The sequence below is a fragment of the Grus americana genome, chromosome 4 (assembly GCF_028858705.1).
Source record: "Grus americana isolate bGruAme1 chromosome 4, bGruAme1.mat, whole genome shotgun sequence".
Lineage (NCBI taxonomy): Eukaryota > Metazoa > Chordata > Aves > Gruiformes > Gruidae > Grus > Grus americana.
Window position 1 is genome coordinate 77,294,683 of NC_072855.1, and position 15,482 is coordinate 77,310,164.

The window sequence follows — 15,482 nt, forward strand, 5'->3', positions numbered from 1 at the left end:
TTTTGTCCCCAGGAAAATCCATTCTTGATCAGTAGGATTAAGAGTTACAGAAAAATCCCAGTTGGTATTTACAAAACAAACTGTTACGTTTTGATTTTCTGAATGTTTCAACAGGAACACTCAAGCCCTGAAGCCTGCTGAAGCCTCTGGTCTGGAGCAGGTACTACACATCTGAAGGTACAGCTCAGGACAGCTTTATCTTGAGCAAAGCTCTGTTTTCTTACAGCAAAACTACAACAGCCACAGAAAAAAGTATAATAGAAAAGTTAACAAGAAAGAAAAAGCTAATTAGAAATTAGTTGGGTATTAAACACTTCACACTATTTGTACACTGAAGACAGCATTAGAGCCTTTTAAGCTCAGTCTGTATAATAATTTCCCTAGAATTTAAGGGCTTGTTCTTCAGTTGTTGTAACTCAGCTCTTAATATCAGTGGAGTTTGCCCTGACTAATATTCTTTAGTTAAGCAGCCAAGCAAATAAAATCACCATGGCTGTGCTTTTAAAGTCATTCCCAAATACCATCTGAAAGGCTCCTTCAGTGCAAAAACCCCAAGCCCAAACACAGCACCCCGATGTAGGGCATAGCCCTGAACTGGCTGCACCTTCCAAATTGCGGGTCAATAGGAGTTACACAAGGGTACCCGGGTCACTGCTTCCTCACAGCGACTTCAGAGGGAGGGGAAAAAAGGGTTTGAAAAACATTCCGGATTTCAGCAGAGTTTTTCTAGCTGTGCAGACACAAAAGTCACTGAAATGTCCGGAGGGACAGCCTTAGCAAGCCTGTGACCTTCTATGACAAACTGGACCGTGGCATTTCAGCAGGGATTTGGTCGGGATTGTTAAACACGGGCCAAAAAGAGAACTGCTTCTTGGATTTTTTCAATCAAGTAGCACTATATTTGGACTGGAAACAGCCTGTGGATGAGCAGGAATAACCATTAGAAGGCAAGTGAAAAGTTTCAAGCAGATACTACGGTCAAGGAAGAAGCAACTTGAACGTATCTGGGCAAGTTTCCATACTGACTCAAGCAACACTTTTTCCCATGACATCAGATTCAAAACAAACAATATATTATAGTCCATATGTTGATTAAAGAAAACCCAAGCAGTGCAGAGGCATGCACGAGCCTACCAAACACCGACTGAACGAAAGCTGGATTGCTTGCAAGCCACGAAGTTAAACAAATAAAAATCTCCAAGTTTTCAGGATAAGGAGCCTGGGTAAGACTTCTCAGCAAGATGAGATTGTGAATACTGAGGTAAGATTGAAAGCAAACTGCCTAGATAGAAGTTATACAGTCTAACTAGATGACAAGTACAATAAGTGAACAGTGCTTTGAATATGCACCAGTCATAAGGCTCAGAAAGCTGTAAAGTTGGTTGCAGATAATGTGCTTAGGGAACCTGAAGTCCTCTACCTACCTGAAGTCATATGGATTTGCATGAGAAGTTTGGACTGCAGAAAGGTTTGCAGTCAGAGTTCAGAAGATCTTTTGGCAGATTAAACATGGTCCCAGTAAGATGATGCTGAGGATAAGCATGTAAGGGAAATACATAAATACTCTTTTCACAAGAATAATGCTGCTTTCTTAGAACTGTCTATTTTAAAGGAAGAAAGCTTGAATGCAGTCCTCACAAGATGCCAACACAATCTATCAAGGGCAGTCAGTAAATCACACCATTTAGCAACTTAAAATGACGTGGTACATTTTAAAATTCAAAACAAAACCAAAAGCATATTTCTACAGGAGAGAGGTACTTGCTAAGCATAGCATATTGCTGCTGTTTACAAAAGAATTGGGAATTGCATTCTTACTTTAACATGGCCTAGTAATAGCAATGCTTACTGCATACAGTGAATTCACTGAAATTTTGTCAGACCATGAATTATCTGATCAGTTGGTCCTGTGTAATAAGAAACAGGAGGCCACCTTTGTTCTTTCTCACAGAATTTAATAAGTCAAAATTAGAAAGGAGCCCTGTCAAATGAGGACAAATTTGACCAGGAGGATAAAGTAGGCAGGTTCCTAAATTTCAATTGTGTTTTAACAAAATGATCTAAGCTCATAGGATTAATAGCCACAGCAAATCATGAAATAAAATGCTGTATTATTGTCACTAAGATTAAAGTGGAAGAACCTAGGCTTATAGAGGTATTAAGGAAAAATAACATTTCTTTTGTTTGTACAGTACTGAACACATTCACAAAAAACAAGAAATACCTTGTTCATTCGCCAGACTTCTGAAAATGCAATTTATTTAGAGTTTTTTCTGGTTTAAATGATGGGTATACTTAAAGAAGTTGCTTTCTAGATTTGTACATCCATTTTCATTCCCTTATACTCCTTCCAGATGCTTCAATCCAGGAATGACTTTTGTTAGTGTCAAACTACAGTGAAAGTCTCAGCTAAAAGAAAAAAATCTATGTAAACAAGTTTGGCAACGATAATTCTTTGCCATTCAGTCTGGATCTCTGCAGCCGTTTCCTTCAAAATAGATTTTTGTCTACAGAGACATTTAGGCAACAGCAGACTTAATCCCAGATACTGTCAAGAAGCGAGGCATAGAATTGTGCTGCTTCCAAGTAACAGTGATCTTCCTGAGACAGGCACAACAGCAAGCTGTTATCTGTCAAGATGCTCTTCAAGATCCTTAGTATTAATGATTACCTCCCACATCTTTATGTACTTTATTGTACATCTGCCGCAGTTATTTGGAACATACAATATTTTAAAAGTTGAATATTACTGCCAAGTGAGGTGTGTTAACAGCTGCATATTGCTCTTGCGCTGATCTGCAGTGCCTGATTCCTAAAAGAAAACAAGAGCTTTTTTCCACACATCTCCCAATTCTGCTTTGTAGGAAGTAATGGTGACATATTGGCCAGATTTGTTGGGTAAAGATCACAAGGGTTTTAAGGAGGAAGAATTTCACATCTTTATAAGATTAGGTGGATTTTAAGTATGGTCTCTAGGTCCAATCTGAAGCCACAGGTAAAGAAATTAAATAGCTACCATCATTCCATACTCACATGCAAGTTACACAGGGGATAGATAGTGCATGTGAACACTTCTTTTGCAACCCTAAATAAAAAAACAACCCTAAATAAAAAAGTAACAACACTGGGTGTTTAACAGCTTACCTTAAGATACGGTAAACAGTAACTTGGCTTTCACTCATCAGTTTAGAAGTATCCCATAGGTTCAAGAAAAAAAGTAGAGTAGGTCTGTTAGCCTTAACTAATCCTTATGAAGTCATTAATGTTAAGCTGAGGAAAGTTTTCAGACTACCTGTATTTGCTATCAGGCATGTTAGTTATCTTTCAGCCCTTGCTCTTGATTTTTAAGTTGAGGCTGTACACTCCCCGCAGCGTGCAGAAGGGAGTGCAGCGAGGTACGACTAGGAAGAAACATTCTGAGCCTGCTAACAGGCACTTGTGTGCAAGACTAAGTAGTTAGTTATGCTTTCAGCAGTGCTGCACTTCTCACCTTCAATGCTCAACTCCCAACACACAGGCAAAGGATCCATAGAGACAGACATGGTGCAGCACAAGATTGCACTTACTGCATTGCAGTGGGTAGCATTATATCCTTTCCACAGAAAACAAAGCTACCTTTACAGAATGATACATGATTAAATAACTAGGATCTTGATTAGGGTCAATATAAAGCACTGATGTCACTATTACAAACACTTTGTAGAAGCTTTTTCTATATTCATATTTTAAACTAAGGCAAGTAACATCTGCTTATGTAACAGTGAATTGTTTAACACATAGCAAGAGCTTTTGTCATTAAAACTTAATCAGCACAAGTTACCCCAGTATCTATTTCTTGGATGCACATAAGACAACATCTCTGCAACTTTGTTTTGCTTTTAGTAGTCATGCCACCAGCAATTACAAACACTTCAGCTACACAGATCATAGTTTCCACGTTTTACCTAACCGTTCTGTGGAACTTACTTCAGTGTAACATGCCAGCATTTTTTAATAGAAAAAACAGATATGTTCACATTTAGTCTCTTAGTATATTCTACACACATAATTGCTTTTAAGATAATATTTATTTTAGTATATGAAAAGCAATTGAATGCCATAGCAGACTATCATGAAGTGCTGGGAAAAAATTGTTCTGCTGGACTGAACCAGCTGTCGAACATGTATTTTCAAAAATCTTGAAAACCATGCTAACTGCTACATCTTAGTTTTCGTGCACCTCAGCAGTTCTCTGTTCTGGCTGGAAGTGTAAACTATGAAATTACTGTTCTTGCAGTATTCAGAGTTTGGCCATGGCCAAGAAGTCCTGGAATTGTAATAGTGTATTCTTTGGGGTATATTCAATGTTAGACTAAATCTCCAAATGTTTCTTGGCTCACCCGCCATTAACTGGACCTTGAACTCACCATTTGTATTCAATGGCGGGGGGCTAGCACTGCCATCTGTTTTGACAAATGTTTTCCATTGCCTCTGCATAGCTGACAGAACATGAGGCATATTAGGAGAAGGTTAAGTTCTTTCTGAACCACCAAGAATTCCTTGAGTCCTCAGAAAACTCATCAGAACATAGCTAAGAAGCTAACTGTAAATCTGTTTGTAAAGGATTTTAGTTTGTCATGAGCTGGAGGTCTTAAAATCTTCCTAGATCCTTATCACTTGTTCTCTGAGCATCTGCCTACCCTTCATTCTTTTAGATCAAAAATCTTTACTGAGTGGAAAATCATAGCTGCAGGCATTCTAAAAAAAAAGCCAGTATCACTTCTACTTTTGTCTTCTGCACTTTGTTTTAAATACAGAGCACAAACAAGTTATAACTGTGCATGTTAAGATGACTTTGCAGTTGTGCAAAGTCAGATTTTTTTTATTAAAACCAGCAATCCATAAACTGACTTTGAAGAACAGGACTTTATATTTCTTACAGTAAAGCCAAAGAAAGACTGCCTGTTTAGAGTTTCAGGTGCAACTTTAATAGCTTTGGCACAACAATAGGAAAATATGACATCTCTGAACTCTAATATTCAGTGCCAATAAGCTCTTGTTTAGCCTCAAAGAGATTTTGATACTCATATGTATTTTTAAGGGCAGTTTCACAACAGAAAAGCATTAGAAGCACTCGTTTCTTAAAAGCTAAGCATATGCAGAAGCTTCATTTCAGTGTAACTTCACAGAATGGCTGAGGTGGGAAGGCACCTCTGGTCCAAGCTCCCTGCTCAAGTAGAGTCCACCACAGCAGGCTGCCCAGATTGCCTCTAAATATCCCCAAGGATGGAGACTCCACAACCTCTCTGGGCAACCTCTGCCAGTGCTCAGTCTCCCCCACAGTAAAAAGATTGTTTTCTGACATTCACAGGGAACCTACTGTGTTTCAGTTTGTGCCCATTGCCTCTCATCCTGGCACTGGGCATCACAGAAAAGAGCCTGGCTCCATCCATCCCCTCTGCACCCTCCCTTCAGGTATCTGTACACACTGATGTGACCTTCCCCCTGAGCCTTCTCTTCTCCAGGGTGAAGAGTCCCAGCTCTCTCAGCCTCTCCTCACAGGAGAGATGCTCCAGTCCCACAATCATCCTAGTCATCCTTCACTGGACTCTTCCCCCATAGCTCCATGTCCCTCTTGTGCTGGGGAGCCCAGAACTGGACCCCACACTCCAGCTGTGGCCTCATCAGTGCTGAGTAGAAGGCAAGGATCACCTTCCTCAGCCTGCTGGCAACTCCTCCTAATGCAGCCTAGGATGCTGTTAGCCCTCCCTGCAAGGGCACATTGTTGACCTGTGTTCAGCTTGGTGCCCAGCAGAACCCCAGGTCCTTTTCTACAAAGCTGCTTTCCAGCAGGTCGGCCCCCAGCACGCGCTGGTGCCTGGGATCGTTTCTCTCTAGGCACAGGGCTCTGCACTTCCCCTTGTTGAACTGTTTTGGTCCATTCCTATAGCCTGTAAACACTTTCTAAAACAATGTGCAATGCTACAACTCCCGGGCAGAAAAGCTAGCACAAATCAGTTACATGTAATTTATCTTTCCAGTGAAGCCAGCCTGTGGCTCAGAAACCAGGGTATCTGCTAGGTTTTCTTCTCTATTAGGTCAAAGCCTAATTTCACCTTAGTTCTTAGATCTACAATATGCAGGTCTGTATAGCCCTCAGTACTTCAAGACAATAGTAGATCAGCATTAAGATATGAACTATACATTGTGTTACTTCCTCAGGAACTGAGCTAATTGCTTGCAAGACAGGAATAAGTTTTTTCATTGTCCATTCCTTTTCCATGTAGAATTAGTCATTTATATTGTAATGATCTGGTGTCCTCTCCTAAGCAGTAGCTAGTAATGGATTATTTGCATAGGGTCACACTTCAAGGTAGCACACACCAGCTTCTTGGGCAGGTGCTTCTCAAAAGCATAGGGTTGAACTTATCCCCAGATTTGTAAAAAGGTGAATTTATTTGTGATTGACAGGGACCATGAAGATTTCCTGCCTTTCCTTATAGTATGGAATACACCTGTGTCCTCAGATTACTAAAATCCCAGTTGCTTAAGCAAACCTGGACTCTTAATTTAGACAGCAATATTAACCTCAGTGTCTTAAAGTGTGATCTTATTCTCCAAAGTATGTATCTTTGGTGCTTTAGGGGCTGTCTTATGTTTTTGTTATATATTTAAACTACAACTTGAAAGGTATTTCTTGATTTCAGCCCAGTAAGATTCTAGCCTGGATTCAGAAAAAAAATCAAGCTTGATCCCTTCTGGTTGATATGCTGTCACCAGTAATAAGAATTCAGTGGCATGTAGAGTTGTAATGCCTCAGGTAGATGTAGTTTGGAATTCAGTGAAAATACTATTTATCTCCTCATTTCCTTGCTTTGCAGGGCTAGTAGAACAAAAACCAGTGTTTATATTTATTAGCAAACAAATGTGATTATACATATGTGAGTAGGCAGCTCTGACAGATAAGACAATATTTTTATATTGTCATATTTCAGAGGAATAAACCCGGTGTTCAGTAGTTCCACACTTGTAGTAGTTTGCTTGTGTGAACTGTTAGAGAAGGGTGCAGACACAGCAGGAACAGCACTAAGTCTTCTGCCTCTGCATGAAGAAAGGGCAGAGATGCACGCAGGACAGAGCTAGCTACCTACAGACTAGTGCTACTTACTGCCTAGACATCATGCTGCATCAAAGTCACTTACACTCCCATTGCTATGTCTGCCCTTAGTTGCATAGAGAAATACAAAGAGTATTTAGCTCATCTAGACAATTTCAGAGGCTTGTTTGAGACCTGACATCATTGCATGTAACTTAAGAATAGCTATACAGCACCAGCAGTAAATAAATGGTTTACAAGTCTCTACTTTGAGATCAAGTAGAGCCTAAATAAAAATTTATTTATTCTGTTTGTTGTTCCATTTTCATAGAAGAGTGTTAGTGATCGTAAGAGTGACACTGTTCTTAATTTCTCAGAAATATTTTTTTTCTTTGTTAGGAAATGCTACTAAAAGTCAGCAATAGTCTGGCTTTGTCCAGGCTGATTTGGGATTTGCCTTCCCAATTTCATACCTCCCTCATACTTACTGCAGCCCACTCAGTTCTCAGTTTTTATGTCCATCTGCTCTGCTAGCGGGTCACTTTAACGTCCCCAAGCTTCACTTGCATCCTACCTTTCCTCTGAATTTTTACTATTACCTCTTTCCTTTACAATCCAATCCTGTCTCAGCAATTGAATTATTTCATCTTTTAACTTAAAACTACATGCTTATGTTTAGATTATGGCCCTATAACCAAAAGCCTCAGCATTTTCTCCTTGAAAGGAAAGGTGAAAGAAAGCCTGAGAAGCACTGTTACATGCCAACACCAACAAATTGCTGTTAACCTCATCCTTCACTGGAGCAAAGATGGATGAACCAGAGCAAAGTCTTTTGGTCCAGGGGACAGAGTTGGAACCTAAATAGTGTATGAGCACAGCCCAAAAGTGGTTTTAAGCAGAAGACACATGCTAACATTTCAGTAAAAAGTTAAACAGCACCATTGGAGTTACATACATTCTACACAGTTAAGGAGACTGTCTAAAGCAGTAAGACACAAGATTTTTGCAGAAGTCTATATGACATTTATTTCTGTACCTGAGGCTTGGATAAACTAGAACAGGCTTCCAAGGCAAAAGAGAATCAAAGACTTCAAATATATTCAGCAAAGTTTAGTGTAATTTGGTCTTCCTTCTACAAGCAGGGATGGCATATACACCTGCAAGTATCTCAGACCAAAAATAAGCAGCATTTTTAATAAAGGTTTCTCAATTTCCAGAAGATTTTTTCTGTGTGGCCACAAAAACTACTTATTTGGGCCCTGGAACTGGTTTCATCCAGCCCAAGTAACAGTATAAGGTTTGCCTACATGGAGCTCTCTGCAAGACTTGATCCATTAACCCTATTAGAATACATACAGGGATGTACATATATATACACATGTACCTAACACTGAACATCTTTCTTTTCAAATATCTCATGCCACTGTTTTATGTACAATCTTCCTCCTTACTCAGCACAGACCCCAGACACAGTAACGATTACCTGAGACTCTCAGAAAGCCACCTAACAATATTATTTATTATCTGCTATTCCTGTTTACATCTGTTTTTAGTTCACCTGTTGTATTTTCATAGGGGTGACCTAAGTAAAGTTGCAGGAACCATTTTTGAAGCTTATAAATCATTTAACTGGTACCAAACTAAGCAGAACATCTGCCTAAAACCAGTTTCTCTAACAGCAATAAATTCTGTCTTCCTATTCTTAGAACATGTACTTTCAGCCTCTTACTAGAATCATGAGAATCAAGGGAGCTTGATGAGGGTTGCCAGTTATGATATTAATAAAACAAAGTAAGACTCCAGAAAAGTAGTAATGAAAAGCTATAGTTCATCTTGAATTTTAAAATGAGCTTTCATCATTTCTGTGGAAAATATATAATAACCAGACACAAATGGCCTTGCATAAATCATCTCACAAGATAAGCATTTAAAATATTTGGGTTTGAACTGGAACTGAATAATGAATTTAAGCTACCAGTAAAATAGAAGAAAGGAAAGATGAAGAATTAGGTCACCCTGCTGAGTGAGCTCCTTAAGTTTGAATAGCTGAACCACATCAGCATGGAAAAAATACTACTGTACAATTCATGTTACATGTGACAAGGTATCTTACCTATGATTCACGCCACAGAAGCATTGTATGCATGTACAAATCAAATGCAAGACATGCAATTAGATTCAAAATACTTGGTTTCAGATCTGTGAAGCTTGTCCACATACAAAGAGCTGTCACTTTTTAAAAACTGGACTGCCACTAACTGCTTGTAACAAAACCAAACCAGAAGAGCAATGCTCCATATCCTTTCCACATGGAGCATTTAGGTACCTGGCCATGCTATACATGCAGCTGTGTATCACACTGTATATATACTAGAAGTCTGTCTGAAGGATCCCAAGAGATTCCCAGCCTTAACCTGACAATCACTTACCCTACCACAGCACAACAGGAAGATTTTGATCTTTCCAGATGCATTAGTTGCTCCTGTGCCACCCTACGCTCTATGAAGAATTTTAATAGTTTCCAGATGTGGGCTCACAGGCTGACAACACCCTTGTACAATTACAGTATCATACAACAATATTATGGGAAGGATCAGAAACAGAAGAATTTTACAGCATTTGGAAACCTTAGCTGACAAGAAGAACAATACACGATGCTGCTTGTAATGCTTTATTGTTCAGCATTACTGCCTAGGAGCCAGCAAGGCTTGGGTACTGCTTCTCTGAAGTCTTTCAGATCAACTGTTAGATTGGTTCTCACATTATTAGTTCTCTCACGCATGAGGATGACAAAAGGATATATAGCCTTTGGGTAACTGCAAAATTACTTCTATGCATAGAGGTTACTGAAGTATTTCTTTAAATACCATTTGGCTATGGTGTGGCAGCTAGATGAGATATTAGCTCCATGAATTTAAATAAATCTGGGCATCAGAGTTTTACTATTGTTTAGTGCCACTTCCCTCCAGAAGCATTTTTTCCTGAAACTCTTCTACAGATGTAAGGAGATTTGTCTAGATCAGACTTGCACTGCAATAGCATGATTGAAGCATCCCTTGTGAAAGAAAGTAATCTGAATTTACTATGCAATTTCTAGCATTAGTTATTATTTCTGAAATGCTATGTAATTAAGTAACATCATGATTAAATATTAGTAACTAGATCTTGTTGAAAATAAAATCATTTAATATAAAACATTGAAACTTCATTTTCTCTTTCACTGTACTTTAACAGATCAGTTTCCTTTCTGAAACACACAATTCTTCATATTTGTCTTTCCTATATGTCTTCACTTACAAAAACACATTGAGAGAAGAAAAGAGTAAGAAAACTAAAACCTGATCATATCACTAATAATTATCAGATTAAATAATAAATCTTTCTTTACAAAAATGAAAGACAGGCAAGAGTAGAGATACAAATTAGAATTTTAAAAATTCACCAAGATTAGTATTTTAAGACTTAGACCTAAAGAGGATTAATTCAAACTTCTCCTAGCATATTCAAAAGATATTAGACCCTGGAAAGCTTACCATTTTTCAGAGATATCATTTTAAATGTCAAGGAAAATGTAAAAATGAGTTCTGCACACAGCCTGTTTAGAAATTATTCCATCACCTATGAAAGCAGAGACAACTCTGGTCATATAAATTACAATAAAAGCAGCCAGATGATTTGTGGGTTAATCTTGTATTTAAAAAGGTGACCATGTAACAACCAGTAAACACACATCAAGACAAGATGAGGGAAGCCCAGTGATATTAACCATAAAACATTTAAAGAGCAAAACTAAGAAGAAATATTATTTGATCTGTTTTAGTCCATCTGACATTTTTATATCCACATATAACAGGTCATTAATATCAACACAAATGTAAGCAAGGGAATTTTGAGCCAAGTTGTCTTGTTCAAAGTAATAAAACCTTTATTCACACTCAGCTTGTACCTCAAACATTTCATAACTTAGCCCTGAACAAATACTCAGAGAGCCAGCAGTCCAATTGCACAGAAGGGAATCAGTCAGCATCTGTTCACAAAATTCTTGCACTACTATGGAAAAAACCCCCAATGACCATGTAAGATTTTTCCTCAGAGAAACCTGGCTACATATGGGGGGTGGAAATCAGATAGCAAGCTTCATGCAGTAGGGGATTTTAGTTTTCCCTTTTTGCTTTCCAAGTAGAAGAGATTCCTTGCAACTGAAGTTTTTACAGATTATAACTCCCTAAAGAGTCACAAGAGAATTTACTCATCCAAGTTCACTTCATTTGGTCCTGTCCTATTCTGAAACATTCTTAAATGCTAAGATCAGCAGATAGCAAGAATGCACATTAAGAGAGACACGCTCTTTTTCATTCAGGAGAAGATATCAGATATCCAAGTTAACTATTTTCAATTTATCAGAAATTATTCTCAGCTTACCACTTAAGACTGATTTCTGCAAATGAATTTCTTTGAACAGACCGTGCTTTATCACGTACCACATAAAACAGACTACAAAAAGCAGAAAAAAATACTAAAAAGAATAGTATTTAATACACTTGTGATTTTCTTGTCAAATTTAAGAGGAAACTTGTTTCTGAGACAGCCCTTTAAAAAAATGGAATCCCAAACAGAATCATGCCTTCCCAACTCCAATGAAATCAATTTGCTTCATGGCTTTAAGTTTGTAAAGAATATTTCTATAAGGTTTGGTTTTAGGCATGACTGAAGTTGCAATTCTCACAATAGATCCTCATAGGCCTAATAATGTCAGTGTTCCTAAATAAATGCCATGATGAAATCTTCAAGAATGGTTTAATTGACTCAGGTCCTCATAGCTCTGATTTTAATAGCTTTTGATTCTATAAACAAAAACATTGTGGATCAGGTGTAGTAGTGAGTCATTTTGAACGGGGCTTAAACTAAGATTAAGGTTTCTCTCACATCTTTCCCATGCTAAGGGAATGACCCTACAGTACCTTAATCTCATAGAGCTGAATGGTCTGTTAAGACAGTCCCAGGGTTTTCAGTTGCAAGTACAATTTTAAGTGCAGCATTTTTAAAAATCAAAAGTTATTCCTGAAGATCTTTAGCAAAATAAGCAAATACATATATAACTATAAAATATACCATCTGTACACAATACAGTGCTAGATCAGCAATAATGCTAAGACAAGAATACGTAAGGAAGAAACCGATAGGAGACATAGCCCAGACTTTGGAATGACTAGCTGAGTCAACAATATGACTAATAGTATGAATTTCAGCTGACTGCACATCTTTGCAAAGCACCACTATAAAGATGACTAGTCAGAGTAGTAAAACTGATGACTTATCCTGTCAGAAGCATCTCTGAATGTAAACGCAAGCGGAGAGTATCTTCAGTACACATGAAAATAAAATTTATTGTCTGGGCTTACAGTAATCGCTGCCCATGGACCAGGCTGTGGGTTGTGCGTACTCTTTATGAGCTCATCTTTCCACAACTCCAAAATATGTTGTGCGCCAATTGTAGTTGTGGTCATTTAGTTCAGCAAACATTATTCAAGGTCAAACACTTTAAAGGAACATCTTCCTTTAAAGGCTATCAGAAAAGTCTGAATTTTAATTACAGAACTTAACTGCTAAAAATAATTCACATCCATATGAGATGCTTCTGGTCCATGACATGTATCTTCATATTTAAGTGGTGTGCTGTGTTAAACTGAGCTTATCATATGTGATTTTAGTTTTACTTGTAATTACTCTTGAAAGTTTAATTACTGCTGCCACTTGTATATGCATTTTCTCTGTGTTAAATACTAAATAAAACCAAATCACTTCAGATGATTTCTGGGGCTAAATTTCTGGAAGCTATTTTAGGATCTCCATTCAATTTATTACTACTCTGGGTTTTAGAGCATGGGGACTTTGAAGGCAGACCCCTACACACCCCCTTTGATTTAAGCAATTATACAGTGGTGATTACTGTGAATTTAATTACCATTTCTGATGATGCACAGACTGGAGCCAAACACACTCCCTCAAACTTTTTGGTTCCCTTTTTTGGGAACAGAAAACATAGATAAGAGATGATTTCTTAAGTCATTAAACCTGATCTCTGCTATGACAGGCACCATATCATTTAATCTCAGAGAGCTCAAATTCCACCATAGAAGTAGCTTGCTTTTTTTGTCATCCTTGAGTCAAATAAAAAACCTGTTCCAGGCTTTCCCTGCTTTAAAAATTAAAAGCCCCTTCTATTTTGCAGTCTAAAATAACTTTAAGTCACCATGAATTTGTTGGTGTGTCAACATTATCACTTAGCTTAAATAATTTCTTCTCCCTAGCATTTACCTTTTTCTGTAAAATGTATGACACTACCTGTTTTCTAGTCTGCTAGTCTAAATAAAACAATTTTACCCATCTTTTCATGTGTGTCAGAACAGCTGATAGATTTGACCAAGCTATTTTTAATATTTTTCTCCTATTCTCAATTCCCTGCCAGGTATTCAGAATAACTTTTGTAGGAAAGTCTGTGGCAGGACTTTTTTCTGTGGTACATGGTACAGTCTAACCAGATCACCAGTCTCAGCGAGGAAGAAAAAAACTGCATGCCATCTCAAAGCACACATTCCCTACAGTTTAGGCTGCAAGTATAAGGCAACCCATGCAATGACATATTTAAGTTAATATTTGTTACACTGATCAGCTCATCTACATATTTACTGTAGCATGCCTTGTTTACTGAAACACCATCCTGTTTGGCTTCCCAGGTTCTCCATCCTCTTCAGACCACTGAAAAAACCACACAAGTTTACAAACAGAGACAAGGATTTCCCACCCCACCCCCCAAGGAGAACAACAACTTTTTCAGTTAGGTCTCCAACCTTCATTTGTGTCTCCTTACTCACTAAATAGCATCTGTTTGGTTTGCTTGGGTTTCTGCCATAAAAATATCTATTAGTTCTTCATTTGCTATCCACCTTTCCTGTCCCTTCTTAGCCAAACACGGTTTCTTTATTGCCATGGAGCACCCAGACTTCTGGATCTAACTGAAACTCTTGAATTCAGAATAATGCTGATAACTCCAAGATGAAAATAAAGTCCCCCTCTTCTCACAGAATTTGTTATTTCTTACTCTGGAAATTGTTGCCCTCCATTTCTATTGCTGTTCTTTGAGACACATTCCTGCAGAAGAGTGTTCAGCACCAAGCGATGAGCTCATTTTAAGAGCTGCTTTCAACAAAATTTCCACATCCAGATGGCATATGAATTATAACCTTCTATCATGGACTTAACAAGCTGTGGGCTGCTGTTAATTGTCACTTCCAGGTTTGTGTTGTTTATAAGCCACTAATAAAATCTGCTGTTCTTACAAATTAGAAAATTCTAGTTTCTAAGGATACGCATTGCGCCCTACTTTCCTTCTCCCCTCTTATTAAATTCCTGCTTTGACCTTCTCACATAATCAGCAATAGGTCAAATCTTGATATTTTATTGAGATTTTCCTCCTATCTTTTTCAGGCAGAGATCCTCAAGGGAAGAACTATAGGCCAAGTACCTTCTCGGCTGTATCTGCTCTTGTCACTGAGCAAAGAACTTGTTCCCTTCACATTTATTATTCTGAACCAAATTCAGAGTCTCTAGTGAATAATACATAAACATAATGCATACAGTATGAAAATGCATTTAATATACTTTAGCTGCCTGTTAGATACCTTACCCCAAACAGCAATTTATAATCATGTGCAAGAGATGGCTTCCTGAATTTGCATAGTTTAGAAATAGCAAAGCAGAAACAACATGATGAGGGTAATTATTTTTTTTAAACAACATTAGAGCAGAGCTTAGCAGATCAGTGCAGCGTCTGCAAAGTTCTGCCCGTTAGTAATTGCGAAGCCTTCAGATGAGGCCCTGAAGAACATGAGCTGCATTAATTCAGCTTGTTAATTGCAGAGTTTTTATTAAATTAGTTTAGATAATTGTAAAGCAGACATTGGAGTTGGGGCTATCGGATTGCTTGAGAAAGTTTAGGGTACATAAAACAAACACTACTTGAACTACTAGAAGCAGGGCACTTGCGTCAGCACAGTTTCCAGCCCAGGACTCCTCTGCTTCCCCACGCAGCTAATAAGAGCACTCAGCACCTCACCCCCAGGCAGGTACACACTGCTTCCCAGACACAGGCATGCTCGCTTTGGGGCTAGCCAGACTTGTCCATACATGTGAGGAGGGCTCCAAAATGCAGCAAGTACAGGCAAAGAGGTGACAGAGCGTGCTGAAGGCAGGGCCTCCGAAGGTGAAGATGTGCAGATCTCCAATCATCACATTCTTCCCTCCGCAGCAGGCATTTGGAAGAACAGGCCAAGGTCATGCTTCATAACCACAAAATTGCTTGGCCAGGCCACCTACAGATGGAGTCTCCAAGGAAATTATTTAACCC

At 38.4% G+C, this 15,482-nt stretch overlaps 1 protein-coding gene across 1 annotated transcript in view; it reads left to right on the forward strand.

Moving 5' to 3' along the window:
* The first annotated feature begins 657 nt into the window (after window positions 1-657).
* Window positions 658-15,482, forward strand: part of PDE5A (phosphodiesterase 5A) — a 136,087-nt gene continuing 121,262 nt past the window's right edge. Inside the window, exon 1 of the mRNA XM_054823405.1 lies at window positions 658-1,261. The gene's annotated coding sequence lies outside the window, so the exon portion shown is untranslated. The remainder of the gene's footprint in view (window positions 1,262-15,482) is intronic.